A 20,397-nucleotide genomic window follows, 5' to 3' on the forward strand; every position below is an offset into this window, starting at 1 on the left:
AATCGTGTCTTGAGTCTCACCCATATATGATTTAGATGAGACTCTTGAGTTTTGAAATTTTGAGTTGACGCTGGAATAAGTTAAGACTTTGGGGGTATTGGGATGAAATGTATTTTGCATGTGAGAAGAATGTGGATTGGGGGGATGAATGTGTTCCCCAAAGTTCATGTGTTAGAAACTTAATCCCCAATGCAACAGTGTTGAGAGGTGGGACTTTTAAGAGATGATTAGGTCACAGGGGCTCTGCCTAAGGAATAGATTAATGTCATTATCATGAGCATGAGATCATTATTGGGAGAGCAGGTTTGTTATAAAATTGAGTATGGCCTTTTATTGCTCTCTCTTGCTGTGTGGTGATGTCTTCCATCATGTAATGATACAGCAAGAAGGCCCTAACCAGGTGCATCACCTTAATCTTGGACTTTCCAGCTTCCAGAATCATAAACAATACAAATTGCTATTCATTATAAATCACCTAGACTGTGGTATTTTGTTATAGTAGCACAAATAGATTAAGCAACTCTCCTTGACCAAGCCAAGAAAGGCATTTGCTTGCATATTTATGCTAATTGAATTGTTTAGTTTTAAAACACACCACACTGTTTTTAACAAAGAATAATTAAAATAAATTTAAGCTATGATGATAAGGAACACATTAAATAAACAAATTTACATAATGAAGTGGTTTGGTTTTGAAATTTCAATTTTATAATAAGATTTTATTAAACATGTAGCATTAAAATGAAGAGAGATAAGTAAATTAAATACTTACGAGCCCCTTAAAATTACTAGCTGATTAAGTTTCAGTAAATAAACAGGTAATTCACAATTTCATGACTGTTCATTAAAAATATATCCATAGAGAACAGTTGCACCTGGTTTTTAAAATTTGTTTTTATTATTTTACTTTCTGTTTTATTTCCTTTGTTATTACTTTTTATGATGAGCAATATTTTATTTTAAAATAGGTTTTAATGAGGTGTAATTTACATAAAACAATTTTCACATTAAAAGTGTAGATTGATGACTTTTGACAGCAGTATACACCTGCTTAGTGACCGTCTCCATAAAGACAGAGCACATTTCCATCACCCAGAAGCTTCTTTTGTGTCCTTTTGCTGCCTGTTCCCTGTGACTCCCCATCCTCCAGAGTCAAGCAACTACAAATCTGATTTCTTTGATTATAGGTTAATTTTGTTTGTTCTAGAATTTCTTATACACAAAATCATACAGTAATTATTTTTTGTATCTGCCTTATTTTATTAAGCATTGTACGTGTGAAATTTATCAATGTAATTGTATGCATTAGTGGTTTGTTCCATTTATTTACCAAGTAGTATTATGCTGTATGAATACACTATAAGTTGTTCTTTATCTATTCACCTTTTGATGAACATTTCTGTTCTTTCCAACTTTGGGTTTTTGTGATATTTATGTTATCTTAAGATGATTTCAATTCTGAAATTATATCCAATTTACATAAAAGTTACAATAATAGTGCAAATAATTTAATTTTCCCTTAATCATCAGTCAATAATATGATGCTTCATTACCCCAAATACTTTGATGTGTAATTCCTGTAAACAAGGACATTCCCTTACAAACCCACAATATGACCATCAAAATGAATGCTGATACATTATCATCATTGAATCTACAGATCTCATTTAAATTTCATTAGTTGTCCCAAGGATTCAAACCATGACTGCATGTTGCAATCTCTTTAATGCCCTTCAGTCAGTGTTCCTCAGCCTTTCTTTGCCTTTCATGATCTTAATGTTTTTGGAATTACAACCAATTACTTGGTAGAATGTTCCTCAATTGGGATTTACTTAATGTTTTTCCATGATTAAAGTTACATATTTTTGGCAAGTATATAAGAGAAGTGATATTCCTTTCTTGTCATTGTATCCTATCAGTTACTAAACAATTTTAATTTGTCCATTACTGGTGATGTTAATTTTGATCACTTGATTAAGGTGGCATCTGCTATGCTTTTCCACTGTAAAATTACTCATGTGACCTTTTGTGATTAATAAGTATTTTGTAGGGAGTTACTTTGAGACTGTGTAAATTCCCATTGCTCATCAAAATTTAATCTACTCATTTTAGCATTCCCTGATATGTTTTGGCTAAATGAATATTACTGTGCCAAATTGTGATTTTTCTAATTCTAGCTTTCATTTTACATTTATTAGTTGACTTTATGCCAAAAGCAAATATGTTCTCTTACCTGCACCTATTTTTTTGTTTATTTATATTAGTATGGATTCATGGATTCTTAATGTTTAAGTGAATTTTGACTGGTAAATTGTCCTAATCTACTCAGTTAAGAGCCCCTTTAAGTTGGTCTTTTTGTTCTTTAACATGTCTTTATTATTTTTGAGTACCTTTTTCTTTATGCTAAAATATTTTCTACGCTTATTTTGAATTTTTCTTGTTCCTGCTCTAAAACCAGAAATCAGTCATTTCACCAATGAGTCTTGGGGTGAAACAAAATGGCAGAACAGAAAGCTCCATGGATCATCCCCCAGGCAAGGACACCAAGTTAACAACTATCTACAGAGAAAAAAAAAACACCTTATGAGAATAAAAATCAGATGAATGCTCACAGTACCTGGTTTTAATTCATATTTCTGAAAGAGGCACTGAAGAAATAGAAAAACAGTCCTAAATCACCAACACCACTCCTCCTCGATCCCCTGCAGTGTTGGCTCCATGATGTGGAGAGCATCTCTGGGCACTGAGGGAAGGAGAACACAGCAATTGTGAGGCATTGAACTCAGTGCTGTCCAGTTAAAGAAGAAAAGAAAACCTGACCAAACTCAGCCAAAACCCACCCACAGATGGAGAACTTAAACCAGCCTACACAGAGGGGAATCTCCTATCCCAGCTGTCTGAGCTTGAGTGCTCACAAACCTTGTCACCAAGGGCCAAAGTACTCTTGGTTTCTAAGTACATGTAGAAACCAAAAGGCAGCCTAGGTCATAAGGACTGCAACTCTCAGGCGAGTCTTGGGGCTGAACTAGGCCCTGAGACAATAGACTGGGGTAGGGGTGAAGGACATGTGACATACTGAGACCAGCTGAAGCAGCCAAGAGGGTGCTGGCATCACCACTCTTTTGTCCTAGGCTGCACAGCCCATGGATCCAAAAGAGACCCCCTTCCTTCACTTGAGGAAAAGAGAGAGAATAGTGAGAAGGACTTTGTCTTGTATCTTACATACCAGCTCAGCCATAGCAGGATAGGGCACCAATCAGAATTGTGAGATCCCCATTCTGGGTCCTTGCTCCCAGATGACATTTCTAGACACACCCTGGACCAGAATGGAAGCTGCTGTCTTGAGACAAAGGACCCAGTCCTGGCAGCATTCACTACTTGCTAACTGAAGAGCCCCTGGGCCCTGAATAACCAGCAGTGATGAGAGGTGACAACATGCTAGCAGCCCTTGCTTGCTCTCGGCACCTCCTTGGCCTCAGCATCATGCTTGAGGAGCCCTTCAGTCTGCCGCTGCACTGTGGGAGCCCCTCTTTGGGCTGACTGAGGCCAGAGCTGGCTCCCTCTGCTTCCCGGGAGGTGTAGAGGGAGAGGTGCAGGCAGGAACCGGGGAATGCGCGGTGGAGATGGTGGGCCAGTGCAAGTTCCAGGTGGGCGCAGGTTTGGTGGGCCCCAACTAGGAGGGGCTCGGTGGGCCCGCCCTAGGAGTGGCTGGCTGGTGCTGCTGGCTCCAGGCAGTGAGGGGCTTAACACCTGGGCCAGCAGCTGCAGAGGGTGCACCGGGTCCCCCAGCACTGCCAGCCTGCCCGTGCCATGCTCGAATTCTCACCAGGCCTCAGCCACCTCCCCACTGGGCAGGGCTCTGGACCTGCAGCCCGCCATGCCCAACTGCCCCCACCTGCTGTAGGCTCCTATGTGGCCCCAGCCTCCCCAAGAGGCACTGCTCGCTGCTCCATGGTGCCCAGTCCCATCAATGGCCCAAGGGCTGAGGAGCGCGGGCCTGTGGCTGGGACTGGCGGGCAGTTCTGCCCATGGCCCCAGGGCAGGATCCACTAGGTGAAGTCAACTGGGCTCCTGAGTCAGGTGGGGACTTTGAAAACTTTGATGTCTAGCTGGAGGATTGTATATGCACCAATATACACATTGTGGATGCACCAATCAGCACTCTGTATCTAGCTAATCTGGTGGGGACTTGCAGAACTTTTATGTCTAGCTAGAGGATTGTAAATGCACCAATCAGCACTCTGTGTCTCACTCAGGGATTGCAAAGGCACCAAACAGCACTCTGTCAAAACAGACCAATCAGCTCTCTGTAAAATGGGCCAATCAGCTCTCTGTAAAATGGACCAATCAGCAGGATGTGGGTGGGATCAGATAAGGGAATAAAAGTAGGCTACCTGAGTCAGCAGTGATAACCCCTTTGGGTCTCCTTCCACACTGTGGAAGCTTTGTTCTTTTGCTGTTTGCAATAAATCTTGTTGCTGCTCACTTTCTGGGTTCGCACTGCTTTTGAGCTGTAACACTCATGGTGAAGGTCTGCAGCTTCACTCCTGAAGCAAGCGAGACCACGAATTCATCAGAAGGGAGAAACTCTGGAAGCTTCTGAACATCTGAAGGAACAAACTCCAGACACACCATCTTTAAGAACTGTGACACTCACAGCAAGGGTGCATGGCTTCATTCTTGAAGTCAGCGGGACCAAGAACCCACCAATTCTGTACACAGTGACATGCAGATACTAAATTAAGGGCTTTGGGCGAGCCTCTGAAACTTACCAGCTTCAGGTGAGACTCAGCACATTACCAGGTGTGGTGGCTACAGGGCAAAATTCCTTCTGCTTGAGAAAAACAGGGGAATAAGTAAAAGGGACTTTGTCTTGCACCTTAGGTAGCAGCACTACCACAGGCGGGTAGAACACCAAGTGGGTTCTTAGAGTCCCTGATTCCAGGGCTTGACTCTTGGTTGGCATTTCTGGACCTGCCCTGGGTAGGGAGCCCACTGTCCTGAAGGACGAATCTCAGGCCAGGCAGCATTCACCACAAGCTGAATTAAGAGACCTTGGGCCTTGTCCCATATATACCTAGTGGTGGTAATCTGGTAGTACTCCTGTGTGGCCATGGGTGGTGTTGGCTATAGCGTGAGGCCCCTCTGCCTTTGGAAAGAGGAGGAAAGAGTGGGAAGGACTGTGTCTTGTGGTTTGCCAGCTTAGGTGCGATAAAATAGAATACCAACTAGACTTCTAAGGTTTTTGACGCTAGTCCTTGACTCCTGAACAGCAATTCTGGACCCAGGGCTTGGGGGACCTTGCCATCCTGAAGGGAAGGACACAGATGTGGCTGGCTTTGCCATGTGCTGACTATAGAGACCCAGGGCCTTGAATGAACACAAGCAATAGCCAGGGAGTGGTTACAGCAGGTGATAAGCAAGACCCAGTACTGTGATGGTTTCAGGTCTGACCTAGCACAGTCATAGTGGTGGTAGCCACAGGGGTGCTTATGTCACCCCAAACCCAATGTTAGGTGGCTCAGAACAGAGACAGAGACTCTGTATGTTTGAGAGAAAGTAAAAGAAGAGTCTCTGCTTGGTAATCCAGATAACTCTCCTGGATCTTGTCCAAGACCATCGAGGTGGTACCTCTATGAGTCTGCAAGAACCACAGCATTACTGAGCTTGGGCTGCCCCTTAAAGCAGAAACAGTTTATGTCCAAACACTCAAGTGCTGTCAGGTATCTGGAAAGTCTTCACAAGAAGGCTGGCTACAAACAAGCGCAGACAGTGAAGACTGTAATAAATACCTAACTCTTCAATGCCCAGACACCAAAGAACACTTACTAGCATCAAGACCATTCAGGAAAACTTGACCTCACCAAGTGAACTAAATAAGGGACCAGAGACCAATCTTGTTGAAATAGAGGTATGTGACATTTCAGATACAGAACGCAAAAGAGCTGTGCTGAGGAAACTGAAAGAAATTCAAGATAACACATAGAAGGAATTCAGAATTTTATCAGATACGTTTAATAAACAGATTGAAATAATTACAATGAATCAAGCAGAAATTCTGTGAATCAGAAAACAAGTGAAAAATGCACTTGGCATACTGAAGAATACATCAGAGTTCATTAATAGCAGATTGGACCAACCAGAAGAAAGAATTAGTGAGCTTGAAGACAGACTATTTGAAAATACAGAGTCAAAAGAGACAAAAGAAAACAGAATAGAAAACCAAGAAGCAAAAGGGCAAATCTAATAGTCATTGACGTTAAAGAGAAGGTAGAGAAAAAGATAGGGGTGGGAAGAGTATTTAAAGGGATAATAACAGGGAATTTCTCAAACCTAGATTAAGATAGCAATATCAAAGTATAAGAAGGTTCTAGAACATTAAGCATATTTAACCCAAAGAAGACTACCTCAAGGCATTTCATGATCAAACTCCCAAAGGTCAAGGATAAAGAAAGGCCCCGAAAAGCAGCAAGGGAAAAGAAATAACACACAATGGTGCTCCAATATGCCTGAAGGTAGATTTTTTACTAGAAACCTTACAGGCTAGGAGAGACCAGCGTGACATACTTAAAGTGCTGAAGGAAAAAAACTTTTACCCTAGAGTAGTATATCTGGCTAAAATATACTTTAAACATGTAGGAGAAATAAAGACTTTCTGAGACAAACAAAAGCTGAGGGATTTCATCAATACCAGACCTGACCTAAAAGAAATGCTAAAGGCAGTACTTCCATCAGAAAGTAAAGGATGTTTACGAGCAACAAGTAATCATGTGAAGGTGCAAAACTCATGGGTAATAGTAACTACACAGAAAAATACAGAGTATTATCACACTGTGACTGGGGTGTGTAAGCCACTCTTATCCTAAGTAGAAAAACTAACCAGTGAACCAATAAAAATAATAATTACAATTTTTTAAGACATAATCAATACATAAGATATAAATTGAAAAACAAAAAATTAAAAACCAAGGGGATGAAGTTAAGGCAAGTCTTTATTAGTTTTCTTTTTACTTGTTTGTTTATGTAAATAGTTTTAAGTTGTAGGTTAAAATAATTGATTATAAGAGTATTTGCAAGCCTCGCGGTAACTTCAAACAAACAAACAAAAAACATACAATGGATACAAAACAAAAGCAAGAAACTAAATAATATCACCAGAGAAAATAATCTTCTCTAGAAGAAAACAGAAATGAAAGTAAGAACGAAGAGAAGACCACAAAACAACTAGAAAACAAGTAAAATGGCAGGAATAAGTCCTACTCATCAATAATAGCTTGAATATAAATGGACTAAACTCTCCAACTAAGATATAGAGTGACTGAATAGATGAAAAGCAAGATCTGTTGATGTGTTTCCTATACAAATCACACTTTACCTATAAAGACACAAAGACTGAAAATAAATGAATGGAAAAATAGATTTGATGACAATGGAAACCAAAAAAAAAGCAAGAGTCACTATAAAAGAGCAAGGAGCACTAAAAAAGAGAAAGGAGCATCATTGTATGTTATTTCTTTTCCGTTGCTGCTTTTAGGAGCCTTTCTTTATCCTTGATCTTTGGGAGTTTGATCATGAAATGCCTTGAGGTAGTCTTCTTTGGGTTAAATATGCTTTAAATATCAGACAAAATAGATTCCAAGACAAAAATTGTAAGAAGAGACAAAGAAGTTCACTATGTGATGTTAAAGGAGTCAATGCATCAATAGGATATAACAGTTTCAAATATATATGCACCCAACACTGGAGCACTCAAATATACAAAGAAAATATTATTAGAGCTAAAGAGAGAGAGAGGCCCCAATACAATAATAGATGGAGGCTTCAACACCCCACTGTCAGCATTGGACAGATCTTCCAGACATAAAATAAACAATGAAACCTCAGACTTAATCTGCACTATAGATCGAATAGATATTTAAAGAACATTTCATCCAAGAGCTGCAGAATACACATTCTTTTCCTCAGCACATGGATCATTTTCAAGGATAGATCATATGTCAGGTTAGAAAACAAGTCTTAAAACATTAAAAAAAATTGAAATATCAGGCATCTTCTCTGACCACAATGGAGCAAAACTAGATTTAATTACAAGAGAAATTTAGGAAACTATACAAACACCTGGAAATTGAACAATATGCTCCTGAACGACCAGTGGGTCAATGAAGAAATTCAGAAGGAAGATGAACAATTTCTTGAAACAAATGATAATGGAAACACAACATACCAAAACCTATGGGATAGATCAAAAACAGTACTAAGAGGGAATTTTATAACTATAAGTGCCTACATTATAAAGAGGAAAATCTTTAAATAATCCAATGATGCGTCTTAAAGAACTAGAAAAACAAGAGCAAACAAACCCAAAATTAATAGAATAAAAATAATAAATATTGGAGTGGGAAGAAATGAAATTGAAATTTAAAAAAATACAAAAGATCAATAAAGCAAAAAGATGTTTTTTTGAAAAGTTAAACCTTTAGCCACACTAAGAAAAAAAGAGAGAAGATCCAAATAAATAGAAACAAAAATGAAAAAGAAGGCATTACAACTGATACTACAGAAATTCAAAGGATCATTAGTGGCTACTGTGAGCAACTATATGCCAATAAACTGAAAAATCTAGAAGAAAAGGACAAATTCCTTGATACATACAACCTATCAAGATTGAACCAAGAAGAAATCTAAAACCTGAACAGACCAATAACAAGTAACAAGATCAAAGCTGTAATGAACAATCTTCTAGTAAAGAAAATCCCGGGATCTGACGGCTTCACAGCTGAATTCTACCAAACATTTAAAGAAAAACTAACATGAATCCTCCTCAAACTATTCTGAAAAATAGAGGAGAAGGCAATACATCCAAACTCACTTTACAAGGCCAGTATTACCCTGATCTCACCAAAGACTCTTGGGTCCTTTTAGTGGACAGAAGTATTTAGAAACCAAGATCCGACCCTAGATGTGTTTATTACCCTTAGGTGTCACTGCTTCTGGCATCTTTTCAGTGGGCAGAATTAGGTAGTATACGTATGTATATGCACATTTAATTATATATATGTTATATGTAATATAACATTATATCTATATAAACTTGAGTTCAGCTGATACTTTTGTTTTTAGAGACAAGGTCTTGCTCTGTTTCTCAGGCTGGAGTGCAGTTGCACAATCGTAGCTCACTGCACCCTCAAATACCTGGGCTCCAACAATTCTCCTGCCTCTGCCTCCTGAGTAGCTGTAACTACAGGCATGCACCATCATGTTTGGCTAGTTTTAAAACATTTTTTAAATTTGTTTTTACATTTTTTAGTAGAGACAGAGACTCACCATTTTCCCCAAGCTGCTGTTGAACTCCTGGGCTCAAGTGATCCTTCTTCAACTACAGCTTCCCAAACTGCTGCGATTACAAGCACAAACCACTGCATCTGGCCTCATCTGATACTTCTAATTTTAATTCAGTAAGGAAGTATTTATTTGAATTTTTTCCTTTTCCATATTGGTAACTCTTCTCTGGAGAAACATATATCCCATAATCTTCAATATATTACTTAGTAAATTCATTCTCCCATTATGTTACCCATCTCTGTTTGCCACTCTCAGTACCCTCTTACCCCTTTTGTGCCTGTTCTTTTCACCCTACTTAGGCTCTGTCAACGACCTTCAGTACTAGATACCAGTGCAAGGACACGGTCCTCATTTTGTTCTGGCTACAACATCTCATATCAAATGGCTGCCACCTCCCCTAGCCCTGACTGACAGCTACCTTTCTTGATCCCTCCTAATGGACAAATTATTCAGGGAGAAAGGAAGAAAGGAAAGAAGGCAAGCAAGCAGCTGCTATTATAATTAAAACAATTATTATCTCCAAGAGGCTTTTCTTTGGTAAAAACTATTTTCCCAAATTACTCCTTTAAGATAGCTAACCAGGTCAAAAGAATGAGCTATGACTTTTTCATTTTTCCTGTAAGGAGCGTGTTGATTAATATATTTACAAGATTTGATACAAATTCATCTGGAACTGTTCAGTTATATGAATGAATGAATCAGAGGTTTAGAAATAGAAGAGATGCTGATTGACATTCATCTTCCAAACAAACCATTTTAGAGCTGAAGTAATAGGAAGTGAGATGACTTTTCCAAAGCTATACAATTGGTAGCATTGGAATATTTGAATTTATTTAACAAAACCACAAAAAAAGTTCTATATTTTTGTTTTTTTCTCACAATTTCTATTTAGTTTCTTATGAACACCAATAAGGATTTTCTGAATGGTTCATCATTTCTGTTGTGTAGAAAATAATAACAACAATCACCATTGTTTTTGCATTTTTTTATTTATATAGTTAGTTTTGAGAGACAGAGAGTTTTGCTCTTGTTGCTCAGGCTGGAGTGCAATGGCATAATATCGGCTCACTGTGGCCCCTGCCTCCTGGGTTCAAGTGAGTCTCCTGCCTCAGCCTCCTGGGTAGCTGGGACTACAGGCATGTGCCACCACACCTGGCTAATTTTGTATTTTTAGTAGTGATGGGGTTTCTCCATGTTGGTCAGGCTGGTCTCGAACTCCCGACCTCAGGTTATCTGCCTGCCTCAGCCTCCCAAAGTGCCGGGACTACAGTTGTGAGCCAGTGCACCCAGCCCAACACATACTGTATTCAAAGCCTTTCACAGATTTGTCATGGATCTTTCAGATTTTACTGTTTGTGTGTTACAGTAAGAAAATTAATGGCACAAAGATTAAGTTACTTACTCGGGGTCATATCTTTAGATAGTGACAGAATTAGGATTCAAATCCAGAGGTGTTGGATTCTAAATCTCCTATACTATGCTAGAGAGCCTCTTTATATTTTGGGTAGAGGTCCATGCATCAGTTAGTACTAATTAAATTGCTTCATAAAAGTGAGGATTTCTTGGTTTATACAATTGATGAATCTCATTTCCGCTGCAGCTTGATGAAGCCACATTGCCAAGCTAGGGCCTTGTTCCATGTTATTTATTTTTTCTTTTTCACTTGTTCTTAGAATGTTCTTTATCTCAGACTCAATGAAGGGCAAGTTGGTTGTAAGAGCTACTGTCTACATTCAACCGAGTTTGAGATGGTGTTTTTTCCCCTAGAAATCCTAGCAAATGCCCCAGTGGTTCAGTGGCTGATGTGTCCATCCCTCTACTAGTTACTGCAACCAGGTAAATCTGCTGAATACAAATCCCCCCAAATATGACAGCATGGCAGTAAAGTAGGTACAAAGTAGCTTTCCATAGGAAATTAAAAGTACTGTTCTGTAAGAAGATTGAAGTGAGGCAGCAAAAACAATAAAGTTTTTCTACATCTCATCATGAAGAATTACTATCAAGTAGAGTTTCTGATTTCTATTATATTTTATCTTCATCAACAACCACAGGGCTAATATTCCTTACACAATATTGTCTTGATTGTGCCTAAGCCTTCATAACTAAATTACGGCTACAGCATGGGTGTCCTGAGGTCAATACATTCTCCAAGAGCAGGCTTTGTCCTGGGAAGTCTTGAATAGTTCTCAAGCTCGCTGATTTTGTCGTTAGCAAAAGTACAAAATTTAACAAGTGTTTAAGTGTAAAATTTGCTTTTTGATGCCTTAATTAACATCAGAGAAATTGAAGAATAAGTTAAGGAAGACTAAATAGAATTATTTGTTCATAAATTGACCGCATGCCAGATGTTGGGGCCAGTGTTTTTGACCTGTTGCTATTGATTCAATAACTTTTTACCTAGGTGTAATTCAATCTTAGCATGTCTCTCCTTTAGTCAAAACAATTTTTTCTTATATGATTATCTCTTTAGTGGCCAACCTTGACTGAAGTTTACCAGATACAGTCATGTGCCGCATAAAGACCTTTTGGTCAATGACAGACTATATAGACAACAATGGTCCCATAAGATGATAATGCAGCTGAAAATTTCTCGCCCCTTGGGACATCGTAGCTGTAGTGCAACACATTACTAAAGATCTTCCTGACCCTCTGTATATCGAGGCTAATGTTTGCATTTATGTTTTAGTTTTTAACAAAAAACACAGCAAGATTTTGTCTCTACAGAAAAAAAAAAAAAAAAAAGTTAGCCTGGCATGGAGGTACGTGTGCCTGTAGTCCCAGCTACTCAGGAGCCTGAGGTGGAAGGATTGCTTGAGCCCAGGAGTTTGACTCTGTGGTGAGCCGTGACGGCACCACTGCACTGCAGTCTGGATGACAGAGTGAGGCCCTGTCTCAAAAATAAACAAACAAATAAATAATAACAGAAAGAAAAGCTTATAGAATAGGAATATAAAGAAAATATTTTTATACAATGTGTTTGTGTTTTAAGCTAACTGTTATATCAAAACAGAATTAAAATCAAACGTAAACGTTTATGAAGTAAAAAAAATTTTTTTTTTGACACAGAGTCTTGCTCTGTCATCCAGCCTGGAGTGCAGTGGCGTGATCTTGGCTCACTGCAAGCTCTGCCTCCTGGCTTCTGGCCATTCTCCTGCCTCAGCCTCCTGAGTAGCTGGGACTACAGGCGCCCACCACCATGCCTAGCTATTTTTTTTTTGTATTTTTAGTAGAGACAGTGTTTCACCATGTTAGCCAGGATGGTCTCGATCTCCTGACCTCGTGACCTGCCCGCCTCGGCCTCCCAAAGTGCTGGGATTACAGGCGTGAGCCACCGTGCCCAGCCAAGGTAAAAATATTATAGTCAACTAAAGTTAGTATAAGATTAAAGAAAAAATTAAATTGTTAGTGTAGTCTAAGTGTACATTATTTATAAAATCTATTAGTAGTGCTACAGTAATTTCCTAGGCCTTAACATTCACCCATCACTCACTGATTCACCCAGAACAATTTCCAGTCCTGTAAGTAAGTACCCGATACAGGTCTACCATTTTAAATCTTTTATTCTGTATTTTTACTAAACCTTTTCTATGTTTAGATATGTTCAGATATACAAATACTTACCATTGTGTTACAATTGCCTATAACATTCAGTATAGTAACATGCTATACAGGTTTGTAGCCTAGGAACCATACACTATACCATGTAACCTAGGTATATAGTAAGCTGTATCATTTAGGTCTGTGTAAGTACACATCGTAGAGGACACAACACAAAATCATCTAATGAAATATTTCTCAGAACCTGTCCCTGTCATTAATGACACATGATTATACAAGGATCAGACATTGACTGATTTTTGGATCTTAGGAGTGTGGTGAATCTTTGAGAAATTATGAGTCACCCATAGGACATTATAGCTCACCTGGCCACCAGCATGTGGACTGTCTGAATGTTAGCCAAATTTTCTTTCACCTCTTTTGCACATGCAAACTAATAGTCTAGGACTTCCCAACCACCTACTCATTAGTAACTTTGTGTCATGCTAATAGTAGATAAATAAATTACTCTAACTAAAGCCATATATTTAACAAATATTTACACCATTTAACTGATGTTTTTCACTTATGCTATGCTCTTACAGCATTAGTAGAGATTATAAGGTCTACAGTAGCATTAGCACTTGGCTCATGTTATGCTTGGCTTCATGACTAAAATACCAAAGGTGAATCCTTTTGACTTACCATTAATAATAAAAAACTTCATATATCAGGGCATTTGAGGATCCACAATCATGTGTTCTGCTACTTAGTTAAAAAATCAGAAACCTTACATTATAATGAATTGCTTAAGCTTCAAAATTCTGAAATAGAGTCTCCAAGGTAACTGAAATGGGATAAGAGCATGGTAAATTCAAGAAATCTTTGGAGAAGCATTTAAAACCCAGTTTATTTTTCCCTCACAAGGCCTGGTAGCTGGGACCAAACTATACCTTACATTTACCATTGTGAAGTATCATATTGTGAATGCTCTTTTGTAAAAACAAACTTCATATAACTTCCAATATTAGTAAAACATCATAAGCTATAAACAGCAACAATTCTTTCAAATTATAACCATGTTAATAAAGTAAATTGAATTTATGACTAGTTATAATATAAAAAATATTTTTATAGACTTAAAAAAAGCATAAATAACAATTATTGCAGAGAAATCCTTTCTGATACGGACACTATACAAAGATAACCCCTTCTGTAGTTGCATTGTGTTTGAAGAATAGTTGGAGTTACCTGTGTCTACTTGTGAGCTAAATCTCTAGGTATCTGTCCACACCCTAGGACATACTCTGATTCACCAATACACAGTGTTACATATTGGCACTGCATTACATCCTGCTAGCAATAGTGCTAGTTTATTTTGTATCCTTATCAGTATTTAGAATATTGGTTGGCACATAGAAGTTGCTTAATAAGTGTTTGTGGAGTTAGATCAGTAATTATCCCATATTGAAATTCTTACTGCACTGTGTTGTGATGACTTGCTTACTTTTGATTAATTGCTTAATTATTATACTCACTGAATGTAGGTTCCTGTCTTTTCAAAACTGAATCACTTGAATTAAGCTTCAGGCTCTGTGACTACAAAGAGTTCAATAAATATTTTTGCCGCAAATGATTAACAGTTAACTTTGATGCCTTTAAAAAGGACTAGGTGGGAAATGCTCCTAATATGAGATGAAGTAGTTGAAACCAGAAGTTCATGAAGAATTTTCCCAAAGACTGAAAACAAATCACCAGAGTCTATTTAGGCATTTGGCTCTTTATTAACATGGCTTATGATCCTTATACATAGATCTATTTTACTTGTTACTTTAAAATCAGAAATGTTTAATTCTTCACCAATGGCTATTGCTGAACAATAATTTGTATGCTGCCATTGCTGATTGTACCAGAATAGCTTTCTGCCCATTTCCCCCATGTTAATATCCCTTAATAAAACAGGAAAAAATTGAAAAAGATTTTAGTACTATATTAATTAATCTTACTATTTAAATCCTTACTGTTTTTCCTTGCTTGCTTTGTGATTTTGGTTCTTTCCAGTCAGAAAATCTCTCTCTGGCCAGTAAAACACCTTCATAGCTTCCTGAGGGTGAGTAAACAATTGTAGCTTATGCATATTACCTACAAATGGTCTGTTTAGATCTTTGACAATGTGGAGTGGATACTGGCATATTGCTTCATTTTATTTATTTATTTATTTATTTTTTTTGAGATGGAGTCTCACTCTGTCACCCAGGCTGGAGTGCAATGGCACAATCTTGGCTCACTGCAACCTCCTGGGTTCAAGTGATTCTCTTGCCTCAGTCTCCCGAGTAGCTGGGATTACCGGTGTGCACCACCACACCTGGCTAATTTTTGTATTTTTGGTAGAGATGGGGTTTCACCATGTTGGCCAGGCTGGTCTTGAACTCCTGACCTCAGGTGATCTGACTGCCTTGGCCTCCCAAAGTCCTGGGATTACAGGTGTGGGCCATTACGTCCAGTGGCATATTGCTTCTTATCTGAAATCTCTAATATTTTCCCAATCTCTGAAGATTACAGTGTCTTAATGGTAGGCTTCTAATGCATCAACATTAACACATTATTCTAGCCACTATGTTTTGGGATAATTTGTGACCCAGAATCTAGAATTATTGCCCCTCCTATAATGTTTACACTGTACTCTGTCCTTATCCTGTTGTCATACTTGTCACAGTGCCTCATCATTGTTTCTTACTGCATGTTTTCCCCATAGACTTGCAGTATCTTAAGTGCAGAGATCATGTCTTGTGCACCATCATTTAACACAGTGTGTAGCATGTAGCATGTTCTCAGTATTTGTGAAGTTAATAAATTTGATATTATTTACCAATTAATACAGGACTGTAGAAAATAAAAATATTCTTTGCATTATTGCCTTATTAACAATAATCTTTTGACTGGGTGTGGTGGCTCACACCTGTAATCCCAACACTTTGGGAGGCTGAGGCGGGTGGAGCACCTGACTTTTGGAATTTGAGACCAGCCTGGCCAACATGGTGAAACCCTGTCTCTACTAAAAATACAAGAATTAGCTGGGCATGGTGGTGGGCGCCTGTAATCCCAGCTACCGGGGAGGCTGAGGCAGAGAATCTCTTGAATCTGGGAGGTGGAGGTTGCAGTGAGTTGAGATCGGGCCATTGCATTCCAGCTTGGGCAACAAAAGTGAAATTTCGTCTCAAAAAAATAAAAAAATAAATTAAATAATTTTTTTAAAAAAATAATCTTTTGAGGTTTTTCAAAAGATCCCTGTTATCTTTCTCATTTTCTTATCAAATATTTATGGTGCATATATATTTTAGACATTCTAATGATTGTTAGATATAGAGCAGGGAACAGTAAAAACCCAGCTTTTGACTTCATGGAGTAGAGCTTACAATTTTGTTAAGAGAGATAAACAAAACGTACATAGCTAAAGGTATAATTATAAACCGTGAAAGTGTATGGTTATATTAGAGCATCTACCAGGAAGAGATCTGGAAGATTTGCCTGAGGAAGTGCCTTTTGAGCTGACTTAAAGAATAAGTGGAAATTGACTGGGCGTGGTGGCTCACGCCTGTAATCCCAGCACTTTGGGAGGCTGATGCAGGCAGAGGTCAGGAGCTTGTGACCATCCTGGCTAACACGGTGAAACCCCACATTTACTAAAATACAAAAAATTAGCTGGGCGTGATGGTGTGCGCCTGTAGTCCCAGCTATTCGGGAGGTGAAGGCAGGAGAATTTCTTGAACCTGGGAGGCAGAGGTTGCAGTGAGCTGAGATAGCGCAACTGTACTCCAGCCTGGTGACAGGGCAAGACTCCATCTCAAAAAAAAAAAAGAGTAAATGGAAATCAGGCAGTTAAATAATTGGGTGTGGCTGCCGGTGGGGCAGGCACTCTAAGGAGAGGAGGCAGCTTATGGGAAAACTCTTAGGTGGCAAAAATCTCTGTGTGCTTTTAAGGAACTGGAAAGGATCTGGATTGTAATATTCTTTAGTTCCAAACATTCTAGAAAACCTTAGTTTGATTGTTTAAACCACAGATTTTCTCAGTACCATCCTACAGCTGTTTCCTCTATATCAGAGACCTTCTATTCACCTTGAGAAGTCAACAATTAAAAACAATTAAAATATTAATAAAATAAAGTTTGTTCTAGCTGACTTAGAGAAAATTCTTCAAAAGTTCTTAGATTTAAATATTCTTTTGTGAGCTCAGCTTTCATTTCAGGGGTTTTAAAAAAAGAATAATTATGTGCAGATTCAGATCTCAAAATGTCACTGAGAATTAACCTGAAAAGAAAGAGGTATTGTATTTAAATATTATGTACCAGAATAAAAGGAAAAATATAGGTCTTGTTCTTTTGGACTTTGAGCACTATCTATAAATGTGTGTCTGTTCATAGTATTTAATGTTTCTAATTATTTAAGTAAAAATCTAAAGAAATTAAAGTTTAATAGCTATATGTGCAATAAAATTCATGTTTCATTGATGTGAGGTATTATTAAAATATTACCAATTTATAAGGTAAATATGTACAAAGAAATAAGGTTGCTATAATAGCAATAGTTTTATGTTACTCATAAATAAAAAAGTTGAGCTTACCTGTTTCTTATGTTAGAAACAAGTCTCCTTGTTTCTAACGTAAGTTCTTGCTAAAACTTTTGATCAGTTAAATTAAATCAGATAATACATATAAAGTCTTAAAAAAGTACTTAGCGCATAGAAAGCATTGATTTTTTTTGTCATTGCCACTTTGCTGCACATCTTTCCTACAGTTTTTTCCAGTCTGCTTCACACGCATCAAGACACAAGAACATTTAGTAGGCTCCAATATGCAAATAACAAGCTTTTTGTTGTAAATCACAAACTAGGATTGACCATAAAATATAATGTCCCTGAAGCCTCCCTTCTTAGTAAGAGAGCTCAGGATCAACTATGACAAAATAGAAATCACTGGACCCCTTATTTTTGAATCATTCAATTTCAAAGATACTCAAGATACTTCTTTTTCTTTCTTGATATTATTTATAAAATAAGCAATTTCTATCACTAAGCCAACTTTAGGGGTAGTATGAGTGCAGGCCTGGCTGCCCACCAGTTGCAAAATCAGTGACAAGGACAAAGTGCAGTGAAAGGAAAGTTAGTTTATTTTCCAAAGCTAGCACCGGGGGAGGCAGCTGGCTTATGCCTCTAGGAATCACTTCAAACTTTAGGCTGGGGAATAGGGCTAAAAAGGGGAGCTAGAAATGGGAGACATGAGGGAGGGGTGCTGAGTAAAGGATGTCCATGTTTTGTTCTGGTGGCTATCTGAAGCCATGGTCCACCAGGAGCAAGTGATACAGACAGGAGGCGGGGAAATACTGGTAGAAGAGGGTGGTTCCCCAGCAAAGGCCCCCTCCGCCACCAAGCCTGGATACCTGGAACCCTAAGTGAGAACAGGCATTCCTGTTTTCATGCCCAAAAAGTTGCCTTTTGGCCCATGATGCCCCCTATCATTTACTCATATAAACCCTGAACCCCAGGCTCCACAAAGGAACAGAGGGGCAGACGAATAGCAGAACAGCACGGCAGAGTACTAGAGAAGAGAAGGAGCATCTGAACGTCAGGAGCAGTTCAGCTGGGTGCGGTCAGAGAATCAGCCACTGGACGGCGAAACTTCAGGGGAAGATCATCTTCTCACTCTATCCCCTGTCCAGCTCTCCATCCATCTCACTAAGCGCCACCTCCACCACTCAATAAAACCCCCACAGTCACTCTTCAAGTCTGTGTGTGACCCGATTCTTCTGGGACACTGGACAAGACCCTTGCAAAAAGACTCACAGTCCACTGAGCTGGCTAACACTTAAGCCATCCATGGACAGCAAGGCTAAAAGAGTGCACTGTAACACATGGCCACCTGGGCTCCTGCACCTGTTCATCTGTGTGCTCCCCCTCCTGTAAGGGGTTTGAGCAGCGGTGGCGGAATAACTGCCTTGAGATAATCTCTGGAATTTCACGACTGGGTCTCTATGCTTGGTCTGTTTTAAGATTAGCACCTGGAACTTCTAAGTAAGCAAATGATTAGCATACAGTTCGATAAATGTGCATGATGTAAGGGAGTATATGGTGAGAAAAGAGGGACATGATATTTCAAAGAAAGTACATTTCAAGGCTATAATTTAACACTAAGGAGAGGAAAAAAAAAGGTTTTTGCAGTAAGCTTCAAGGTTACATCTTGAGACTAGTCAAAAAAGAGAAGAAAGAAAATTAAGATTTAAAATGTATTTTTCAGGCAAAACTGTATGGTTACAATAGAATAATATATAGACAAGTTTCCCGCTCTGGTGTAAAAGGTACTCCTCATCACCATGCCTGTAGACAGAAGTACATTTTCTCAGTCATTCATTTTATCTTTCCTTCCTGCAATCTGGGTTCTCTGTACCATATATGACATGATTTCTTTGCCGGGGGTGGATAGAGTAGGAGCTGTATATTTAATATAACAAAATTACCACAGTTGAAAGCTCAGCGTTATCATCTTGTAGAGGTTGTGGTTGAATCCACAAGCCAGGAAGTTCTTTGGTGACCTTATAGAAGGAGTAGATTCAAGAAAGTGTTACTGCTAGATAACAGATAACAAAGTAGCAACTGAGTTTGATTCCTTCTCTGGGGGTGGGTAGGGAGTTAGGTGCTGTACATACAATATAACAATGATCAGGAAGTAGTGTTTTCAGGCAATTTATTCAATATGTTGTTAACAAAACATGTTCTAGAAAAAGGGTAGAAGAGAGTTAGAACCAGGTAAGAATCTTTGTTTGAAAACTAATATAAATAGCACACTCATTGGCTTTTTAAAGTCAATTCACCTTTGAGCTTCCCTTTCCCTGTTATTGGGTGGGCAAGAAATCCAATGCATCATTGCTGCAGCACCCTCTCTCCAGGGAAACACAACACACTGTGTATTTTACATGACTGGCGTCCAGGTCCTGTGTCACTGACACACTCCACTGCTAATATGCCTATGTTTGAAACAAAGGATCAGTTCCTCAAAAATTATATACTTGGTCTATCCTCTACCTTCTCTTCCCTTAAGACTAAAGGCCTCCTAGCACAGGCACTGCCCCTGGAGTTTCCAGCACATCAGCATCAGCCTGGAGACCATGTTCTCATCAAAGGGTTGAAGGAAGGGAAGCTCGAACTAACCTGGGAAGGACCCTACCTAGTGCTCCTAACTACTGAGACTGCAGTCCGGACAGCAGAAAGAGGATGGACTCATCACACCTGAGTCAAGAAGGCGCCACCACCTCCAGAATCATGGAGTGTTACTCCAGGGCCCACCCCCACCAAACTAACTCTAAAAAGAGCTTAATAATCACTTGTTTATTCTCTTTTTTCTTTTCAACAGAAGGTCATCTTGTCATCAACGTAACTGAGGCTAGTCATCCTTTAACCCTTCAGTTCAATGCCTGTTTAGTCATCCCTTGTGGAGACAAGCAAGCTCAAAGGAAACTATCCTGTGC

General features: G+C 38.8%; 1 long non-coding RNA gene across 1 annotated transcript; it reads right to left on the bottom strand.

The window, feature by feature from the left end:
* Positions 1 to 2,424: 2,424 nt before the first annotated feature.
* Positions 2,425 to 9,702, bottom strand: LOC144340903 (uncharacterized). The gene is made up of 2 exons (XR_013417448.1): positions 9,325 to 9,702; positions 2,425 to 2,743 (listed from the first exon to the last, which is right to left on the bottom strand). It is a non-coding gene; the product is annotated as an uncharacterized LOC144340903 (long non-coding RNA).
* Between the last annotated feature and the right edge of the window lie 10,695 nt (positions 9,703 to 20,397).

The sequence above is a fragment of the Macaca mulatta genome, chromosome 5, assembly GCF_049350105.2.
Source record: "Macaca mulatta isolate MMU2019108-1 chromosome 5, T2T-MMU8v2.0, whole genome shotgun sequence".
NCBI lineage: Eukaryota > Metazoa > Chordata > Mammalia > Primates > Cercopithecidae > Macaca > Macaca mulatta.